This window comes from Bombina bombina, chromosome 6 (genome assembly GCF_027579735.1).
Source record: "Bombina bombina isolate aBomBom1 chromosome 6, aBomBom1.pri, whole genome shotgun sequence".
NCBI classification, from domain to species: domain Eukaryota; kingdom Metazoa; phylum Chordata; class Amphibia; order Anura; family Bombinatoridae; genus Bombina; species Bombina bombina.
The window spans coordinates 1,022,794,835-1,022,818,624 of NC_069504.1; positions in this window are offsets into that span (position 1 = coordinate 1,022,794,835).

Consider the following 23,790-nt stretch of genomic DNA (forward strand, 5'->3'; position numbering starts at 1 on the left):
GGGCTCCATTTATTTTCCTACGAACAGACAGGTTCCCAATTATGGAATCTGACTGCCCATGTCCGTAAGGTAGCAGGCAGCATCACGCTGCCTGCATTTATCATTGCTGCCCCCTGCTTTCACATGGCTAATCGCATGCAAGCAGGGGCTGTCAATCACCCGGGTTGGACTAGTCTGGGGTGATTTTAAACTGCCAGTTCAGAGCTAGCAGAGAAGTTAAGAAACAGAGGTCTGATGACCACTGCCTCTTAACTTTCGGCTGCAGGCTTTCTCAAGCTTGCCTGCAACAAAGGAGCTCCAAAGCTTAATCCACAGCTTGAAAAACTGAGCCCTTTGTCTTTTGAGTGTGTGAGTAATAAAGTTGCTTTCGACAATGAGCACATTCATTCTCACAAAAATGTAATCTGTCACTGTATAGAATTGGCATGAAGGTACATTACAAGTACAAATTCCCAAATCCCGAATTCCAAAATCCAAACTTGTTCCAAAATCCAAACTTTTTCATTCATATTTTTTTATAAAATTACTCCTGGGAATTACCTTTCCTGACCACTAGGAGAAAGCAAAGATTCCCAAACCCCAAGAGATCTATAAAACCCTTACCCCATTACCAGAAACTAGTCTTGTGTTTGGTTGCGCTGGAGGAACGTGAAGAATGAAAATGTGCATATAATTCTTCAGTGAGAGGGGTTTTTAATCTTTGTCAAAAAATGTATATGGGGTATAGTTAGTGGGGGGGGGGGTTTCACCTCATGGGAGATTTTGTCACAGACCTTCATTAGTGGTCACAGGGACTTGTCTTTTTCATCCTCTTATGGATCTATAAAATACTTCTATTCCATAACCTCTGCTGAAATGTTTCAGTACTGGTTTTGCTTTCTACTGGGTTTTTTTTTACTAGTAGATGAGTGTCTGTTGGAAAGTTTTGTTCCTTTTGGCTATCTCTTCTGAGCTTTCAAAAATGAGGCCTTTGTTGATCAAAGCTGCAAAGCGGCTACTTAGAGGCCTATTTATCATAGGTCTTGCGGACCTGATCCGACAGTGCGGATCAGGTCCGCAAAACCTTGCTGAATGCGGAGATCAATACATTCTCCGTATTCAGTATTGCACCAGCAGCTCACAAGAGCTGCTGGTGCAACGCCGCCCCCTGCAGACTCGCGGCCAATCGGTTTTTCTTTTCATTTCTCATGGACTTTACAGCTTGAATATTAGTTCCCAGGAGTAATAGACTTTGGCGTCTCAGACTTTGAGATTAAAAAAAATAAAGGTGTTAAAAATAAGTGGCACGCTAATGATAGTGCAGGAGGCGATTTCAATATTACGTTAACATTAGCACGCAACTTGATATTACAAGTCCATGGTAAATCCCATTTACCAGAGAAGGATTAGCACAGACAACATCGCTCTAGAGCAACCTATACTTTCAATGGAGATCACGACCGCGATAACCAGCACTGGTTTTACAAGTTAAAAGTTATATTTTGAACTTAAACAAAAGGTGAAACTGCAATCTGGGGCGCGATCCGATATAGATCGCAGTTTGCGGCGCAAGCGAGGAGACCGGCGTCGCCCGCAGTTTCAGCTCGCAACTCGAGCCATCCCATATAAGTTGCCGTCAGATGCTAACGTGCCGTAAGTCTGACAAACCAGCGATGTCCAGAAATCTGCGCAAGTACAAATTTCTGGCGTCGCCAGTGACTTACGGCACGTTAGAAACTGCCGGCGCCTCTAAAACCTGACTAAAGTCTAAAACACCTGCACTGTCTAACACGCCTCCCTAACATAGCCCGCACTGTCTAACACGCCTCCCTAACATAGCCCGACACGTCTAACCCTCTATCCGCTATCCCCCCTCACTATCCTAACAATAAAAAAGCTATTAACCCCTAAACCGCCGCTCCCGTACCCCGCCGCAACCTAATAAAGTTATTAACCCCTAAACCGCCGCTCCCGTACCCCGCCGCCAGCTATATTATATCTATAACCCCCAAAAGTGAGCCCCTAACACCGCCGCCACCTATATAAAAATTATTAACCCCTAATGTAAGCCCCTATACCGCCGCCAGCTATATTAATATTATTAACCCCTAATCTAATCCCCCTATACCGCCGCCAGCTATATTAATATTATTAACCCCTAATGTAAGCCCCTTACACCGCCGCTATCTCTATTAAAATGATTAACCCCTAATTTAATCTACCTACCCCGCCGCCAGCTATGTTATCTATATTAACCCTAAGTATATTATAGTTAATATAGTTATTACATTATATATATTAACTATATTAACCCTAATTATATTAGGGTTAATATAGTTAATATAGTATTTATATTAACTATATTAACTCTATCTAACCCTAACACCCCTAACTAAATTTATATTAAATTAATCTAATTCATTTATAAACTAAAATATTCCTATTTAAATCTAAATACTTACCTATAAAATAAACCCTAAGATAGCTACAATATAATTAATAATTACATTGTAGCTATGTTAGGGTTAATATTTATTTTACAGGTAAATTGTTAATTATTTTAACTAGGTATAATAGATATTAAATAGTTATTAACTATTTAATATCTACCTAGTTAAAATAATTACCCAATTACCTGTAAAATAAATCCTAACCTAAGTTACAAATACACCTACACTATCAATAAATTTAATAAACTACAAACATCTATCTAAAAATACAATTAAATTAACTAAACTAAATTACAAAAAACAAACAAACACTAAATTACAAAAAATAAAAAAAAGATTACAAGATTTTTAAGCTAATTACACCTATTCTAAGCCCCCTAATAAAATAATAAACCCCCAAAATAAAAAAAATTCCCTGCCCTATTCTAAATTAAACAAATTTCAAAGCTCTTTACCTTACCAGCCCTTAAAAGGGCCTTTTGTGGGGCATGCCCCAAAGAATTCAGCTCTTTTGCATACAACAAATACAATCCCCCCCCCCCATTACAACCCACCACCCACATACCCCTATTCTAAAACCACCCAAACCCCCCTTAAAAAAGCCTAACACTACCCCCCTGAAGATCTCCCTACCTTGTCTTCACCACACCGGGCCGAACTCCTGATCCGATCCGGGCGATGTCTTCCTCCAAGCGGCAAAGAAGAATTCTTCCTCCGGCGATGTCTTCCTCCAAGCGGCAAAGAAGAACTCTTCCTCCGGCGACGTCTTCCTCCAAGCGGCAGCAAAGTCTTCATTCTTCCGGCGGCATCTTCAATCTTCTTTCTTCGCTCCGCCGCCGCGGAGCATCCATCCAGGCCGACGACTGAACGACGAATGAGGTACCTTTAAATGACGTCATCCAAGATGGCGTCCGCCGAATTCCGATTGGCTGATAGGATTCTATCAGCCAATCGGAATTAAGTTAAAAAAATCTGATTGGCTGATTGAATCAGCCAATCAGATTCAAGTTCAATCCGATTGGCTGATCCAATCAGCCAATCAGATTGAGCTCGCATTCTATTGGCTGATCGGAACAGCCAATAGAATGCGAGCTTCTTTTTGTGGCGAGGTGAAAATGGAGTAAGTTTTCTCCATTTTCGCCACGTAAGTCCTTACGCTGCATATTGGATACCAAACTGCGCTGGTTTGGTATACCTGCCTATAGCCCAAAAAACTACGGGCGACAGCAGAAATATACGCGCGTAACTTCTAGGTTACGCCGTATATGTGATACCAAATCAGCGTAAATATTGGCGTCGCCGGCTTTTGCGGGCAACGCTTTATATCGGATCGACCCCATAATATTTAGGGCGAATTGAGACCGGAAGTAAAGTGTAAGGGTTAAAAAAGATATGTCACCAAACACATCCAAAACATATTAAAAACAATTGTAAGTAATAGCAATCTGTTACCTACCATGGTTTTTATACCCATTGGGTGTATGTTATACCCACCAGTTTTTAAGATTTTAAATAATTATTTGTTATATCAAATGGAAGCTTGAGCCTGTATTGTCTTCTCCCACTACCTGGAGTTCCTTTGCATTCCTGTTATCCATTAGTCGGATCAGTGTTGCTGGGCCACTGCGAGTCCCCAGCCTGCAACATTTAGCACACTGAGTGCTGCAACCTTTGTGAGTATATCAATACAAGAAAAAAAATTTTTTGCCAGTATCTTAGCAATATTGCACTAGGACGTGCCCCTCTCTTTGTGATCTCTCACAGAGTTGGTAATACATCCCCGACCTTCTGGAGTTCCTGTATATTCCTACCATCTGGTGGTTAGATCAGTGTTGCTGGGCCACTGTGAATCCCCAGCCTGCGTCATATAGCAAACTGGGTGCTGCATCACTTGTGAGTATTATTCTAATACAAGAATTGCCTGTTGTCAAGTATCACTGCAATATTGCACTAGGAGGTGCCCTCTTCTTTGTGATTTTTTTTCACCGTTTTTTTGGATATCTTTTGTCGCCTATGAGAGGAGCTGCCTGCATTTTGCACAACTGCACCTTAATCACAAGTGGAAAACTTTTTTTGGATATCATCCTACATCCGGATCCTACTGACATTAGAGGACTCAGTTATATACATACTAATGTTTTATATGTTAGGACATTAGCATTATTGTCAATATTGTATAGTTGATTGTCAATATTATATTGAATATTGTATTGATTATCCTTAATATCTTGCCATATTTTGTTTAAGAGCCCACTAGAGCTTAGGTATCACAGCAGAGGTTATTTGATCTACTGTCAGTACTGTAATATCCCTGTATGTTCTGCTATCAACATGCTGCTGTACTATCAGCTCTAACTGTTATAACCCTGTAAGTGCTGCTATCAACATGCTACTGCACTGTCAGTACTAACTGTTATATCCCTGTATGTGCTGCTATCAACATGCTGCTGTACTATCAGCTCTAACTGTTATAACCCTGTAAGTGCTGCTATCAACATGCTACTGCACTGTCAGTACTAACTGTTATATCCCTGTATGTGCTGCTATCAACATCCTGCTGTACTATCAGCTCTAACTATTATAACCCTGTAAGTGCTGCTATCAACATGCTACTGCACTGTCAGTACTAACTGTTATATCCCTGTATGTGCTGCTATCAACATGCTGCTGTACTATCAGTACTAACTGTTATAACCCTGTATGTGCTGCTATCAACATGCTACTGCACTGTCAGTACTAACTGTTATATCCCTGTATGTGCTGCTATCAACATGCTGCTGTACTATCATCTCTAACTGTTATAACCCTGTATGTGCGGCTATCAACATGCTGCTGTACTATCATCTCTAACTGTTATAACCCTGTATGTGCTGCTATAAACATGCTGCTGTACTATCAGTACTAACTGTTATATCCCTGTATGTGCTGCTATCAACATGCTGCTGTACTATCAGCTCTAACTGTTATAACCCTGTATGTGCGGCTATCAACATGCTACTGCACTGTCAGTACTAACTGTTATATCCCTGTATGTGCTGCTATCAACATGCTGCTGTACTATCAGTAGTAACTGTTATATCCCTGTGTGTGCTGCTATTAACATGCTACTGTACTGTCAGTACTAACTGTTACATCCCTGTATGTGCTGCTATCAACATGCTGCTCTACTATCATTACTAACTGGTATATCCCTGTATTTGCTGCTATAAACATGCTGCTGTACTGTCAGTACTAACTGTTACATCCCTGTATGTACTGCTATCAACATGCTGCTGTACTATCAGTACTAACTGTTACATCCCTGTATGTGCTGCTATAAACATGCTGCTGTACTGTCAGTACTAACTGTTATATCCCTGTATGTGCTGCTATTAACATGCAGCTGTACTATCAGTAGTAACTATTATATCCCTGTATGTGCTGCTATAAACATGCTGCTGTACTATCAGTACTAACTGTTACATCCCTGTATGTGCTGCTATAAACATGCTGCTGTACTGTCAGTACTAACTGTTATATCCCTGTATGTGCTGCTATTAACATGCAGCTGTACTATCAGTAGTAACTATTATATCCCTGTATGTGCTGCTATAAACATGCTGCTGTACTATCAGTACTAACTGTTACATCCCTGTATGTGCTGCTATAAACATGCTGCTGTACTGTCAGTACTAACTGTTATATCCCTGTATGTGCTGCTATCAACATGCAGCTGTACTATCAGTACTAACTTTTATATCCCTGTATAAATTGCTATAAACAAGTTGCTGTACTATCAGCACTCACTGTTATATCCCTGTATATACTGTTTTGCTAAAAAAAAAATATATCAGTCTGTTTTAAAAACAAAACAAAACAAAACATTGAATTTGCTAAAAAAAATAATTAATTAGGCAATCTAAACCCTTGATATTGTTACTGTAAATATCCCCTATCGAATAGCATTCTCAATTAATTTATTGTTATTTAGTTATTTTTGTTAAGTAGTATAGATATGTTATTAATCTATAGCAACTCAATAGAAATGTAATTAAAAGCTGTATCTTTAAAAAGGATAATGCATATAAATAGCATTATCGTTAGTACACATTTTGTCCCCAGCAGAAACCCTAAACCTGCCTGCTTGTCCCACCACCGCCACTGTCTCATCGCATCCCGGAGTTGATCCCACCCGCCCACCATCCCCTGGGTTGAAATACCCTCTCACCCACCAACTGCCACCGCCGCTTTACCATTAAGGTATTTGGGCCATCAGATAATTAACTCCTTAAGGGAAGAAAATGATTATGATAATTATGATGACCGCAAATATTTTTATTGCAGCTATTTCAACCCAGTGTAATGGATTTTAGCAGCTTCTTGCAGCTTTTCTTTTTTTCTTTTAAAGCCTTATTGGAATACGTCTTCATCAAACAATAAAGTTTTTGTACAGAGACCACACCAAAGATGAGAACAAATAAATAAAAAATAAACATAGAAATCAAAAACGTCATGGCATCTATTTTGCATATCACATAAGGGCTACGTCATTGGAGTAGTTAGTACGTTAGTGAAAGGAAACAAAATTACATTGCATTCTTGCTTCTGTTGTTATCAGAACTACCTGCAAATCTTAACAGGGTAAATGGCTTTCCAAACCATAACAAAGTAACATCCAAAGTATATACACATATAATCTAAGTAGCTCTTTAATACATCATAAACACCAATCTACCGGAACAAAAGAATCCTATAGAGTACATTGAATGTGATGCATATATATATATATATATATATATATATATATATATATATATATATATATATATATATATATATATATATATATATATGGATTAACTATCCTTACATACCTGACAGTCTGCTTTTTGGAGTGACATGAAGGAATAAAGATATTTAAAGACACATATTATTGGACATAAAAAAAAACTAAACTACCTCATCTGAGTTGACAGACTACATAAAAAAAGAAAAATATAAAGCTTTAAATCAACTAATGTACTGTTTTCATAGCACAGAATCCCTAGGTGAGCCCTAAAAAAACCGTAATCCATGATTACATGGAAAAACATTATTCATAATCTTGTTGGAAATCAACCGGATGCTGAGCCGGTGTGTGTGTGTGTGTGTGTGGGGGGGGGGGGGGGTAGACAGGGGGAGTGACAGAAAGGAGAGAAAAACAAAGGAAGAAGGGGGTTTAGCTCCTAATTTGCCAGATAGGTGGGAGCAACCCTAACTCAATTTGTTGTAGAAGCCAACTAGATTTCTTGAATGGGGAAACAGTTTGTAGCTGTGCCTCTAACGGCAAAGATAAAATAGTTTTTTTCCCAATTTAAGAAAAACAAGATTTATGCTTACCTGATAAATTTATTTATTTCTGGATATGGAGAGTCCACAACTTCATTCAATTACTAGTGGGAATATCACTACTGGCCAGCAGGAGGAGGCAAAGAGCACCACAGCAAAGCTGTTAAGTGTCACTCCCCTACCCATAATCCCCAGTCATTCGACCAAAGGGAAATGGAAAAAGAATAACACAAAGGTGTAGAGGTGCCTGAGGTTTAGTAAAAAATAACTGTCTTAATAAAGGGTGGGGTCGTGGACTGTCCATATCCGGAAAGAAAGAAATTTATAAGGTAAGCATAAATTTTGTTTTCTTTCCTAAGATATGGAGAGTCCACAACATCATTCAATTACTAGTGGGAACCAATACCAAAGCTAGAGGACACAGAATGAACAGGGAGGGAGAACAAAACAGGCAGACCAAAACAGAAGGCACCACTGCTTGAAGAACCTTTCTCCCAAAAGAGGCCTCTGCCGAGGCAAAAGTATCAAATTTGTAATATTTGGAAAAATTATGCAGAGAGGACCAAGTTGCAGCCTTGCAAAGCTGTTCCACAGAAGCTTCATCTTTGAAAGCCCAAGAAGAAGAGACAGCCCTAGTGGAATGAGCTGTAATTCTCTCAGGAGGCTGCTGTCCATAAGCAAAACGAATCATACTTCTCAACCAGAGGGAAAGAGAAATAGAAGTAGCCTTCTGACCCTTACGCTTTCCTGAGAAACAAACAAACAGGGCAGAAGACTGGCGAAAATCCTTAGTCGCCTGTAGGTAGAATTTTAGAGCACGCACAACGTCCAAGTTGTGCAGCAGACGTTCTTTATGAGAAGAAGGATTGGGACAGAGAGAAGGAACAACAATTTCCTGATTAATATTTCTATCCGAATACACTTTAGGAAGAAACCCCAATTTAGTACGAAGAACCACCTTATTCGCATGAAAGATAAGGTAATGCGAATCACACTGCAAAGCCGAGAGTTCATAAATGCTCCGAGCAGGAGAAACAAAACCTTTCAAGATAGCAACTTAATATCTATTGAATGCATTGTCTCAAACGGAGCCCGCTGCAAAACTTTAAGAACAAGATTAAGGCTCCAAGGAGGAGCAACAGGTTTAAAAACAGGCCGGATTCTGACCAGGGCCTGACAAAAAGATTGAACAAATTGCACATCCGCCAGACGCTTGTGTAACAGAATAGATAATGCAGAAATCTGACCTTTCAGAGAACTGACTGACAACCTTTTCTACAGACCTTCCTGGAGAAAAGACAACATTCTAGGAATCCTGACCCTACTCCAAGAGAGGCCCTTAGATTCACACCAAAAAAGGTATTTACGCCATACCTTATGGTAAATATTTCGAGTAACAGGCTTGTGAGCCTGGATTATGGTCTCAATGACCGACTCAGAAAATCCACGCTTAGCCAGCACTCCAAGCAGTTGACTTCAGAGAAACGAGATTTGAATGGAGGAATGGACCCTGAGTTAGAAGGTCCTTCCTCAGAGGCAACCTCCAAGGTGGCTGGGAAGACATCTTCACTAGGTCTGCATACCAGATCCTGCGAGATCATGCAGGAGCTATTAGAATTGCTGATGCTCTCTCTTGTTTGATACGAGCAATAACTCGTGGAAGGAGTGCAAATGGAGAAAACAGGTATGCTAGACAGAAATCCCAGTGAACCGCCAGAGCATCTATCAGAGCGGCCTGAGGATCTCTTGACCTTGAACCGTACCTTGGAAGCCTTGTGTTCAGCCGAAACGCCAACAGATCGAACTCCGGCATCCCCCATTTGAGGGTTAACCTGGAGAACACCTCCGGATAGAGGAAATCCGCTTCCCAATTGTCTACTCCAGGAATGTGGATGGCAGATAGACAACAATTGTTAGCTTCCTGTCAGTATATGACTGGGTTATAACACAATATATTTAATAATTTTTCTTTAAATGAAACCCTTAATCAATATGCATATACTAGAAACCATAAAATTAATATAAATTCATGAATTCTTTTTTATTAGTTGATATTTATAGACACACTGAAATATATTTGTAAGAACCAGAATATGAGTCAAACTATATAGTGTTTAAATTGTTGCAATACTCTTTACAAGGCAAACCAAATTTTAACTTTTTAACTAGCCTTATTCACAATATGATTTCATTCAATTAATACAATGAGATTCCAAGATATTTAGCTACTAACATTCAAGTAATACACTCAGCTATTTAGCCACAATTTATCCTGTATAATTCCAATTTAAAACATCAGAAATTGTATATATTATTTGTACCAATAACCAAACTCTATGCCAATTTATCTAACTGAAATAAATTCTTAGTTATCTACAATTAAGACAATTCTAGAATATATATATGTACATTTCCCAGGATAAATTGCTTAGCACTAATGATTAGTTTAAAATACACAGACTATGAAATACTAGTTTTAAAATACACATATGCTCTTTAAATTTATTTACTACAGCAACAAGGAATGCTTATCTTAAATGTTTACCTATATTTTAGCAACCTCTATATATATATACTTTACCAAGTGATATTCAGCTTCAAAACTTGTCCCACCTCATATAAAAATAAGTGTCTTTGTAATAGATAAGGAAGGTATTGCCAAAATTTGCTTAGAGTCTTGACTGTCTCCCACGCAACCAGTTATCAGTCAGTTTAGCAAAAAGCAGCATCAGTTCCGTTCTCATCCTGGATTCCAGCTTATATTGTTTAATCCTAGGTGCGAAAAATGGTAGGCCCTTTGAAAACCTTGTCCCTTCTTATTGGTTCATTTCAGAAATGTATCTTTTTAACAGTAAAATCTTTTGGCTGTAATACCGGATTTTGGCCATCGGGGGGAAACATGACAAACAAACAGATTCATTTAACCATTTCTAGACATTAAAAATATTTTTTTAAAATATATATTCAAAATGCCATAATTTCTTTACATTAATAAGTTATATGTTCACATGTACTGGACTATGTCACATAGCTTCAGAAGCTATGTTATCTTTTAATTAGGATAAACGTGTCTTCACCCAGCCAAAACCATTTGGCAGGGGGGTTGTGATTTACAGTGGAATAGAACTGTTGTAAATAGCCTCATATTTAATTAATCCTGTGGTCTCACCAACTATATACAGTATATGAAAATTATATATATATCTATCTATCTATCTATCTCTATATATATATATATATATATATATATATAATTATATAATTTTCATTTATAATATTCATATACCCTGACATTCCTCCCAATGAATAATCCGTGTCACCTCCTTCATGGCTAAGGAACTCTGAGTTCCTCCCTGGTGGTTGATGTAAGCCACTGAGGTGATGTTGTCCGATTGAAACTTGATAACCCGGGCTAAGGACAATTGAGGTCAAGCCATCAGAACATTGTAAATCGCTCTCAACTCCAAGATATTTATGGGGAGAGCAGACTCCTCCCAAGTCCATAGTCCCTGTGCCTTTAACAAGTCCCAGACTGCCCAATAGCCTAGCAGGCTGGCGTCCGTGGTCACAATCACCCAGGAAGGTCTCCGGAAGCATGTGCCCTGAGACAGATGGTCCTGAGAAAGTCACCACAGGAGAGAGTCTCTTGTCGACTGGTCTAGATCTATCCTCTGAGACAGATCCAAATGGTCTCCGATCCATTGTCTGAGCATGCATAATTGCAGAGCTCTCAAATGGAATCGAAAAAGAGAATGATGTCCATGAAAGCGACCATCAGACCAATTACCTCCATACATTGAGCCACTGATGGCCGAACAGTAGACTGAAGAGAGACAAGAGGAGAGAATTTTGTTTTTCTGACTTCCGTCAGAAACATTTTCATAGATAGGGAATCTATTATGGTCCATAAGAAAACCATCCTAGTAGCTGGAACAAGGAAACTCTTTTCCAAACATGGGAATATAGAAAAGACAACAAGATCTCTGTATGAGAGTTTGCTTGTTGAAAAAAATGGTGCCTGAACCAATATGTCGTCCAGGTATAGCGCCACTGCAATTCCCCAAGACCTGATCACTGCCAAGAGAGCCCTCAGAACCTTTGAGAAAATTCTGGGAGCTGTGGCAAGGCCAAACAGAAGAGCCACAAACTAAAAGTTTTTGTCTAGATAGGCGAATCTCAGGAATTTGTGATGATCACTGTAGATGGGAACATGAAGATACGCGTACTTCAGGTCTATCATCATCATAAACTGACCCTCTTGGACCAAAGGAAAAATGGAATGAATGGTTTCCATTTTGAAGGACGGTACCCTGAGAAACTTGTAGAAGCACTTAAGGTCTAAAATGGGTCGAAAAGTTCCCTCTTTTTTGGGAACCATGAACAGATTTGAATAGAATCCTAGACCCTGTTCCCTTACTGGGAACAATCACTCCCAGGGAGGAAAGGTCCTGAACGCAATTCAAGAATGCCTCTCTTTTTACCTGGTCTGCAGATAATCTTGATAGGTGGAGTCTGCCCCTGAGAGGGAAAATTTTGAATTCTATTTTGTAACCCTGAGATACTATGTCCACAGCCCAAGGATCTGGGATATCTCGGCTCCACGCTTGACAAAACAGGGAAAATCTGCCCCCACTTGTTCCGAACCCGGACCGGAGGCCGACCCTTCATGCTAACTTAGACTCAGCTGAGGGTTTCTTTGATTGCATCCCCTTATTCCAAGACTGATTGGTCTTCCAAGAAGACTTGGACTTCTCCAGCTTGGAAGAGGGAGAGGAAGAGTTTTGACCTTTGAAGTTACGAAAGGAACGAAAATTACTTTGATGTCCCTTGAGTCTGTTCTTCTTGTCTTGCGGTAGAAAAGACCCTTTTCCACCCGTAATATCAGAAATTATTTCTGCCAGACCAGGTCCGAACAAGGTCTTCCCCTTGTAAGGAAGGCCAGAAACTTGGACTTAGAGGTAACATCAGCTGACCAAGATTTTAGACACAATGCCCTAGGACAGTGATGCCAGATATCTTGGCTCCCACTCTAATAAATTGCATGTTAGAATCAGAAATAAAGGAATTGGCTACTTTGAGAATCTTAATCCTATCTTGTATCTCCTCCAACGGAGTCTCTACTAAAATTGATTCAGACAAGGCGTTGTACCAATAAGATGCCATACTTGCTACTGTAGCAATACAAACTGCAGGTTGCCATTGAAGACCTTGATGAACATACATCTTCAAATAAGCTTCCAGTTTTTTGTCCATGAGACCGCTGCTTTATAACCTGTCCGCCTGCTCTGAGGTGGCGGACAGAAATCAACCTGATCAAATACGATCGGGTTGATTGACACCCCCTGCTAGCGGCCGATTGGAGGGGAATCTGCAGGGGGTGGTATTGCACCAGCAGTTCACAAGAATGCTGTCGGCGTATGTTGTCAGCATTTATCGATGTGCAGCGGACAGGGCTACATCGTATCATGTCCGCTTACACTATAATAAATTGACCCCTATATATTAATCCCTGTAAAAAACATAAGCCACAAATACTAATAAAGTATTTCAACAAAATTAGCCCAAAGAGGAAAAACGTTCCAATAAAGAGAAGATTAACCCCTAGGGGCTGATTTATCTTGCTCCGTATGGATCTTAAAAGCCCCTGTTTCACGCTTGCTGGAAGCAGAAGTTATGAAGCAGCGGTCTAAAGACAGCTGCTCCATAACTGGTCTGCCTGCTCTGAGGCCACGGACAGAAATCAACCCGATCAAATCCAATCAAGTTGATTGACACCCCCTGCTAGCGGCTGATTGGCCGCAAATCTACCGGGTGTGGCATTGCACCAGTAGCTCACAAGAACTGCTGGTGCAATGATAAATACCGACAGCGTAGGCACTGCATTGTATTATGTCCACTCCCACTATGATAAATCTACCCCCTAGTCTCAACATACATAATGCGCCTGCCCACTGCCAAAAAAAATCCTTTATAAAGGATTTAAAAAATGTCCCCATCTACTGCATATGACATATTCATCTGAAGTGCAAGTCTCCAAGACCTAGAAGACAAAAGCACCTACCTGCAGTCTAGCTGTCCAGCAGGAAGACAGCACACAAGGCATGAAAGGACACATACTGCTTACAGAAACCTGTAGAAAAAGAAAGAACAGAGTAACCAACTCTGGCTTTCTGTACCATGGGCAGCAATGTGTTAGGAAACAAAGCAAGGACTACTTCACTACTTCCTAACTGCTTATAAGCCACCACTACTCTACTGAAGAGATTGACATGGACTCAGCTAAACCCAAATCCTTGCTTGCAGGGAAAAGTACCTGAAAAAGGAATTCATTTCTTCAGACACCAAACTTCACCTCCTTCATTGAAAGAAAATGACTGGGTATTATGGGTAGGGGAGTGACACTTACCAGCTTTGCTGTGGTACTCTTTGCCTCCTCCTGCTGGCCAGAAGTGATATTCCCACTAGTAATTGAATGACGTTGTGGACTCTCCATATCTTAGGAAAGAAAAAGCATTGCACTTGCTTTTCATTGGGACCTCACAAACTAAATTGTTCTCTTCTTGCAGCTCTTTATATACACTTAACTATTATGACATCACAATAGCAAGTGTAGAACTTTACCATGGTTTAGTTGTCTGTGACTGGATATAGCTGCAAATAACCAGTTGTGGCTGGAGTTTAGCAGTTTGTGGCTGTATCTTAGCAGCTTGTGGCTGTATATTAGCAGCTTGTGGCTGGAGTTTAGCAGCTTGTGGCTGGAGTTTAGCAGCTTATGACTGGAGTTCAGCAGCTTGTGACTGGATTTTGTAAGTTGTTACAGCTTGTGCCTAGCATGTCAGGGCAAGGATGATAATGAAAGGGATGTGGTCTATGATCAGGTGATGGACTGGGGTATTTGTGTGCGTACACATGTATGTATTTGAATGTGTGTATGTGGGAATTTGTATATGTGTGTGTATGTGTGGTTACTTGTGTGTTTTTGTGTGTGTTAATATAAATGTATGTATATGTGTGTGCATGTGTGTATTTGTATATGTGTGTACGTGTGTTATTATTTGTAACAAAAAGAAATGTACAGATTATGCTAGATCTTAAAACAAACAAATCTGATACAAAAATGCCAAAGACCTAATACTCTCCTAAAACAGTGGACCTCTGCCTTCTTGCAGTCTCTCCCAAAGGACTGAACAATGGAAACTTGGTAAAATGTAGATGGCGCAGGTCCTGAAAGGTCACTTCAGATATGTAGATATCTCTGCTAAACAAAGGAAACTGGCTTGATGTGTGTATATAAGCCAAATTATAAGAGTGCAGTATACTCACTCCATAAGATCTGTAATGTCAGCAGTTCTGAAAAGGAGCCTCTTGGTGTGGATGATCCAGCCAAACTTGAAACAAAGGAAAACTCCAATAAGGAAGGGTAAGGTACTCTGTATACAAACAACAAGTAGTAACTTACTCCATTAAAATCCGGATTCCAGCGATGTCACATCAAAGAAACAGCCAAGCAAAAAACAAGCAGCTAGATTACGAGTTGTGCGTTCGTGTTGTAATGCTGAAAAAAATGGTAATTTCAGCATTAAAACTGCACCGCAGCCATTACAAGTCTTAGCTGTACTGCAAGCCTTTTAGCCTTTAACGCAGCGTCAGTCCCGCACACGTAAAAATGACGTTTTTTCATGGGACTTCCATAGCCCAGCCATTACGAGTTTTGAGGTGAGGCTAAAATGCTTGCATTGCAGCCTATACGGACAAGATTTGTTCTGCAACCTAAAAGCGGTAGTTATGAGTTTTACGCTACAAAACTGTAACATAAAACTCATAACTAAACTGCTACAAAGTACATTAAACACCCATAAACTACATATTAACCCCTAAACTGAGGCCCTCCTGCATTGCAAATACTATATTACATTTATTAACTCCTAATCTGCCATTCCCGACATCACCGCCACCAAAATAAATTATTAACCCTTATTCCGCCGCTCCCCGACATCATCACCACTATAATAAAGTTATTAGCCAATAGAATGAGAGCTGCTTAAATCCTATTGGCTGATTTGAACAGTCAATAGGATTTTAGCAGCTCTAATTCCTATTTGCTGATTCCAATATTAATGCAAGGGACTCCATTTCAAAACGGCTCTCTTGCATTGAAGATTCAGTGTACGGCGGCAACCGTATGAAGAGGATGCTCCGTGCCGGATGTCATCAGGATGGACCTGCTCCACACCACTAGGATCATGATAGAAGATGCTGCCTGGATGAAGATAGAAGAGGCCGTCTGGATGAAGACTTCTCGCCGCCTGGATGAGGACTTAGTCGCCTGGATGAAGATAGAAGAGGCCATCTGGATGAAGACTTCTCGCCACCTGGATGAAGATCGTTCAAGCGGGACTTCAAAAACTGTAAGTGGATTGTCGGGGGTTAGTGTTAGGTTTTTTTTAAGGGTTTTTTGGGTGTTTTTTTTTTAGATTAGGGTTTGGGCAACAAAAGAGCTAAATTCCCTTTCTCCAACATTGGTGTGTCCGGTCCACGGCGTCATCCTTACTTGTGGGATATTCTCTTCCCCAACAGGAAATGGCAAAGAGTCCCAGCAAAGCTGGTCACATGATCCCTCCTAGGCTCCGCCCACCCCAGTCATTCTCTTTGCCGTTGCACAGGCAACATCTCCACGGAGATGGTTAAGAGTTTTTTGGTGTTTAAATGTAGTTTTTATTCTTCTATCAAGTGTTTGTTATTTTAAAATAGTGCTGGTATGTACTATTTACTCTGAAACAGAAAAGGATGAAGATTTCTGTTTGTAAGAGGAAGATGATTTTAGCAGACAGTAACTAAAATCGGTTGCTGTTTCCACATAGGACTGTTGAGATGAAGTAACTTCAGTTGGGGGAAACAGTTAGCAGACTTTTCTGCTTAAGGTATGACTAGCCATATTTCTAACAAGACTGTGTAATGCTGGAAGGCTGTCATTTCCCCTCATGGGGACCGGTAAGCCATTTTCTTAGTCAAAAACAAACAGAATAAAGGGCTTATTATGGGCTAAAAAACTGGTAGACATTTTTATGGGCTAAATCGATTGCTTTATTTGTGCATATTATTCAGATTTAGGCTAATAATTGGCATTTATAATCTTGGGGAACGTTTATAAAACGGCAGGCACTGTATTGGACACCTTTTTCAGTCAGGGGGCCTTTCTAGTCTTAGACTGAGCCTCATTTTCGCGCCATTAATGCGCAGTTGTTTTTTGAGAGCAGGGCATGCAGATGCATGTGTGAGGATCTAAGAATCTCTGAAAAAGCTTTTAGAAGGCGTCATTTGGTATCGTATTCCCCTCAGGGCTTGGTTGGGTCTTAGCAAAGACTATATCTGGGACTGTATAGGGGTTAAATATTAAGGGTTAAAGCTCTGAAATTCGGTGTGCAATACTTTTAAGGCTTTAAGACACTGTGGTGAAATTTTGGTGAATTTTGAACAATTCCTTCATACTTTTTCACATATTCAGTAATAAAGTGTTTTCAGTTTGAAATTTAAAGTGACAGTAACGGTTTTATTTTAAAACGTTTTTTGTGCTTTGTTGACAAGTTTAAGCCTGTTAAACATGTCTGTACCATCAGATAAGCTATGTTCTATATGTATGAAAGCCAATGTGTCTCCCCATTTAAATTTATGTGATAATTGTGCCATAGCGTCCAAACAAAGTAAGGACAGTACTGCCACAAATATTGATATTGCCCAAGATGATTCCTCAAATGAGGGGAGTAAACATGATAGTACATCATCTCCTACTGTGTCTACACCAGTTTTGCCCATGCAGGAGGCCCCTAGTACATCTAGTGCGCCAATACTTATTACCATGCAACAATTAACGGCTGTAATGGATAACTCCATAGCAAATCTTTTATCCAAAATGCCTACTTATCAGAGAAAGCGTGATTGCTCTGTTTTAAACACTGAAGAGCAAGAGGACGCTGATGATAATTGTTCTGTCATACCCTCACACCAATCTGAAGGGGCCATGAGGGAGGTTTTGTCTGAGGGAGAAATTTCAGATTCAGGAAAAATTTCTCATCAAGCTGAACCTGATGTTGTGACATTTAAATTTAAATTAGAACATCTCCGCGTACTGCTTAAGGAGGTGTTATCTACTCTGGATGATTGTGACAATTTGGTCATTCCAGAGAAATTATGCAAGATGGACAGGTTCCTAGAGGTTCCGGTGCCCCCCGACGCTTTTCCTATACCCAAGCGGGTGGCGGACATAGTAAATAAAGAGTGGGAAAAGCCCGGCATACCTTTTGTTCCTCCCCCTATATTTAAGAAATTATTTCCTATGGTCGACCCCAGAAAGGACTTATGGCAGACAGTCCCCAAGGTCGAGGGGGCAGTTTCTACTCTAAACAAACGCACTACTATTCCTATCGAAGATAGTTGTGCTTTCAAAGATCCTATGGATAAAAAATTGGAAGGTTTGCTTAAAAAGATTTTTGTACAGCAAGGCTACCTTCTACAACCAATTTCATGCATTGTTCCTGTCACTACGGCAGCGTGGTTCTGGTTCGAGGAACTAGAAAAGTCGCTCAGTAGAGAAACTCCATATGAGGAGGTTATGGACAGAGTTCACGCACTTAAATTGGCTAACTCTTTTATTTTAGATGCCGCTTTGCAATTAGCAAAATTAGCGGCGAAAAATTCAGGTTTTGCTATCGTGGCGCGCAGAGCGCTTTGGCTAAAGTCTTGGTCAGCGGATGTGTCATCCAAGACAAAATTGCTTAACATTCCTTTCAAAGGTAAAACTTTATTTGGACCTGATTTGAAAGAGATTATTTCAGACATCACTGGGGGAAAGGGCCATGCCCTTCCACAGGATAGGTCTTTTAAGGCTAAAAATAAACCTAATTTTCGTCCCTTTCGCAGAAATGGACCAGCCTCTAATTCTGCATCCTCTAAGCAAGAGGGTAATGCCTCACAACCCAAACCAGCCTGGAAACCAATGCAAGGCTGGAACAAGGGTAAGCAGGCCAAGAAGCCTGCCACTGCTAACAAAACAGCATGAAGGAGTAGCCCCCGATCCGGGACCGGATCTGGTGGGGGGCAGACTTTCTCTCTTTGCTCAGGCTTGGGCAAGAGATGTTCAGGATCCTTGGGAGCTAGAAATAGTTTCTCAAGGTTATCTCCTGGAATTCAAGGAACTACCCCCAAGGGGAAGGTTCCACAATTCTCACTTATCCTCAAACCAAATAAAGAGACAGGCATTCTTACATTGTGTAGAAGACCTGTTAAAGATGGGAGTGATACACCCAGTTCCAATAAAGGAACAAGGAATGGGATTTTATTCCAATCTGTTCGTAGTTCCCAAAAAAGAGGGAACGTTCAGACCAATTTTGGATTTGAAGATCCTAAACAAATTTCTCAGGGTACCATCGTTCAAAATGGAAACCATTCGAACGATTCTACCCACCATCCAGGAAAGTCAATTTATGACTACCGTGGATCTAAAGGATGCGTACCTACATATCCCTATCCACAAGGAACATCATCAGTTCCTAAGGTTCGCTTTTCTGGACAAACATTACCAGTTTGTGGCTCTTCCATTCGGATTAGCCACTGCTCCAAGGATTTTCACAAAGGTGCTAGGGTCCCTTCTAGCGGTTCTAAGACCAAGGGGCATTGCAGTAGTACCTTACTTGGACGACATTCTAATACAAGCGTCGTCCCTGTCAAAGGCAAAGGCTCATATGGACATCGTTCTAGCCTTTCTCACATCTCACGGATGGAAGGTGAACAAAGAAAAGAGTTCTCTGTCCCCGTCAACAAGAGTTCCCTTCTTGGGAACAATAATAGATTCCTTAGAAATTAGGATTTTTCTGACAGAGGTCAGAAAATCAAAACTTCTAAGCTCTTGTCAAGTGCTTCATTCTGTTCCTCGTCCTTCCATAGCGCAGTGCATGGAAGTAATAGGATTGATGGTTGCAACAATGGACATAGTTCCCTTTGCACGAATTCATCTAAGACCATTACAACTGTGCATGCTCAAACAGTGGAATGGGGATTATACAGACTTGTCTCCAATGATTCAAGTAGATCAAAAGACCAGAGATTCACTCCGTTGGTGGCTGACCCTGGACCATCTGTCTCAGGGAATGAGCTTCCGCAGGCCAGAGTGGGTCATTGTCACGACTGACGCCAGTTTAGTGGGCTGGGGTGCGGTCTGGGAATCCCTGAAAGCTCAGGATCTATGGTCTCGGGAGGAGTCTCTTCTCACGATAAACATTCTGGAACTGAGAGCGATATTCAATGCTCTCAGAGCTTGGCCTCAACTAGCAAAGGCCAAATTCATAAGGTTTCAATCAGACAACATGACGACTGTTGCTTATATCAATCATCAAGGGGGAACAAAGAGTTCCCTGGCGATGAAAGAAGTGACCAAAATAATTCAATGGGCGGAGGATCACTCCTGCCACTTGTCTGCGATCCACATCCCAGGAGTGGAAAATTGGGAAGCGGATTTTCTGAGTCGTCAGACATTTCATCTGGGGGAGTGGGAACTCCATCCGGAAATCTTTGCCCAAATAACTCAATTATGGGGCATTCCAGACATGGATCTGATGGCGTCTCGTCAGAACTTCAAGGTTCCTTGCTACGGGTCCAGATCCAGGGATCCCAAGGCGACTCTAGTAGATGCACTAGTAGCACCTTGGACTTTCAACCTAGCTTACGTATTCCCACCGTTTCCTCTCATTCCCAGGCTGATAGCCAGGATCAATCAGGAGAGGGCCTCGGTGATCTTGATAGCTCCTGCGTGGCCACGCAGGACTTGGTATGCAGACCTGGTGAATATGAAATCGGCTCCACCATGGAAGCTACCTTTGAGACAGGACCTTCTTGTTCAAGGTCCATTCGAACACCCAAATCTGGTCTCCCTCCAACTGACGGCTTGGAGATTGAACGCTTGATTCTATCAAAGCGTGGGTTTTTCAGATTCGGTGATAGATACTCTGGTTCAGGCCAGAAAACCTGTAACTAGAAAAATTTACCATAAAATATGGAAAAAATATATCTGTTGGTGTGAATCCAAAGGATTCCCATGGAATAAGATAAAAATTCCTAAGATTCTCTCCTTTCTTCAAGAAGGTTTGGAGAAAGGATTATCTGCAAGTTCTCTAAAGGGACAGATCTCTGCTTTATCGGTCTTACTACACAAAAGACTGGCAGCTGTGCCAGATGTTCAAGCTTTTGTTCAGGCTCTGGTTAGGATCAAGCCTGTTTACAGACCTTTGACTCCTCCCTGGAGTCTAAATCTAGTTCTTTCAGTTCTTCAAGGGGTTCCGTTTGAACCCTTACATTCCATAGATATTAAGTTACTATCTTGGAAAGTTTTGTTTTTGGTTGCAATTTCTTCTGCTAGAAGAGTTTCAAAGTTATCTGCTCTGCAGTGTTCTCCTCCTTATCTGGTGTTCCATGCAGATAAGGTGGTTTTGCGTACTAAGCCTGGTTTTCTTCCTAAAGTTGTTTCTAACAAAAATATTAACCAGGAGATAGTTGTACCTTCTTTGTGTCCGAATCCAGTTTCAAAGAAGGAACGTTTGTTACACAAATTGGACATTGTCCGTGCTCTAAAGTTCTATTTAGAGGCTACTAAAGATTTCAGACAAACATCTTCCTTGTTTGTTGTTTATTCTGGTAAAAGGAGAGGTCTAAAAGCGACTTCTACCTCTCTTTCCTTTTGGCTTAAAAGCATTATCCGATTGGCTTATGAGACTGCCGGACGGCAGCCTCCTGAAAGAATCACAGCTCACTCCACTAGGGCTGTTGCTTCCACATGGGCCTTCAAGAATGAGGCTTCTGTTGACCAGATATGTAAGGCAGCGACTTGGTCTTCACTGCACACTTTTACCAAATTTTACAAATTTGATACTTTTGCTTCTTCGGAGGCTATTTTTGGGAGAAAGGTTTTGCAAGCTGTGGTGCCTTCCGTTTAGGTGACCTGATTTGCTCCCTCCCTTCATCCGTGTCCTAAAGCTTTGGTATTGGTTCCCACAAGTAAGGATGACGCCGTGGACCGGATACACCAATGTTGGAGAAAACAGAATTTATGCTTACCTGATAAATTACTTTCTCCAACGGTGTGTCCGGTCCACGGCCCGCCCTGGTTTTTTAATCAGGTCTGATGAATTATTTTCTCTAACTACAGTCACCACGGTACCATATGGTTTCTCCTATATATATTTCCTCCTGTCCGTCGGTCGAATGACTGGGGTGGGCGGAGCCTAGGAGGGATCATGTGACCAGCTTTGCTGGGACTCTTTGCCATTTCCTGTTGGGGAAGAGAATATCCCACAAGTAAGGATGACGCCGTGGACCGGACACACCGTTGGAGAAAGTAATTTATCAGGTAAGCATAAATTCTGTTTTTAAGGGCAATGCCCTTACAAATGTCCTTTTCAGGGCAATGGGTAGATTAGGTTTTTTAGATTTTTTATTTTCTATTTTGTGGGTTTGGGGGGGTGGGGGTTTGTAATGTTAGTATGTCTTTGTAATTTTTTTCAGGTAAAAGAGCTGTTTAACTTAGGGCAATGTCCTACAAAAGGCCCTTTTAAGGGCTATTGGTAGTTTATTCTAGATTAGGTTTTTTATTTTGAGGTATTTTTTTTTTAAATGGGTATCAGAATAGGGATAATTTTTATTATTTTTGATAATTTGTTTGTTATTTTGTGTAATGTATTTTTTTCGTTTTAGAGTGGGTTTTTATTTTTAGATTAGGGCTTGGGCAGCAAACGAGCTAAATGCCCTTTTAAGGGTAATGCCCATACAAATGCCCTTTTCAGGGTAATGGGTAGATTAGGTTTTACTTTATTTTTATTTCGTAGGTTTGGGGGTGGGGTTTGTTTACTGTTATGTGGTGTTTGTTTTGTTTTGTAGCAGAAGTGCTGTTAACTTTAGGGCAATGCCTTACAAAAGGCCCTTTAAAGGGCCCTTGGTAGTTTATTATAGATTAGTTTTTTTTATTTTGGGGTGGTTTTTTTTTTAAAAGGGTATTAGAATAGGAATATTTTTTATTGTTTTGTATAATTTCGTTTGTTATTTTTTGTAATGGTAGGTTTTTTTATTTTTTGTAATTTTAGTGTTTTTTATTTTTTTGTAATGTTAGGTTTTAGTGTAAGGCAGCTTAGGTTTTATTTCACAGGTAAGTTTGTATTTATGTTAGCTAGGTAGGTTAATAACTATTTACTAACTAGTCTACCTAGTTAAAATAAATACAAACTTACCTGTGAAATAAAAATAAAACCTAAGCTAGCTACAATATAACTATTAGTTATATTGTAGCTAGCTTTGGTTTTATTTCACAAGTAAGTATGTATTTAGTTTTAAATAGGTATTATTTAGTTAATAACTGCAACTTTAGTTTAGCTCTATTTTAATTATGTTAAAGTTAGGGGGTGTTAGGGTTAGGTTTAGGGGTTGATATAGTTTAATTTAGGTTGTTGTGATGTGGGGGGCTGGCAGTTTAGGGGTTAATAGGTTTCTTTAGTGGTAGTGATGTGGGACGCCAGAGGTTTAGGGGTTAATACCTTTATTTATTGGCGGCGATGTCGGGGAGTGGCGGAATAGGGGTTAATAACTTTTTTTAATATAGTGGCAGAGATGTTGGAGTGCGGCAAAATAGAGGTTAAAAACTTTAATATAGTGGCAGCGATATCGGGAGCGGCAGATTAGGGGTTAATAACTTTATTTAGGTGGCGGCAATATCAGGAGTGGCAGATTAGGGGTTAATAACTGTAGGTAGGTGTCAACGATGTCGGGGGCAGCAGATTAGGGGTGTTTAGACGTGGGGTTTATGTCAGGGTGTTAGGTTTAAACATAACTTTTCTTTTCACCATAGACATCAATGGGGCTGCATTACGGATCTTTTCATTCCGTGATCGCAGGTGTTTTTTTCTAACCCGCTCTCCCCATTGATGTCTATGGGGAAAGCGCGCATAACTCGTAATCTAGGTGTAAGTGTTGAAAAAATTAACAAAGCATTTACTATTTAGCTCAGCTCAACGCGTTT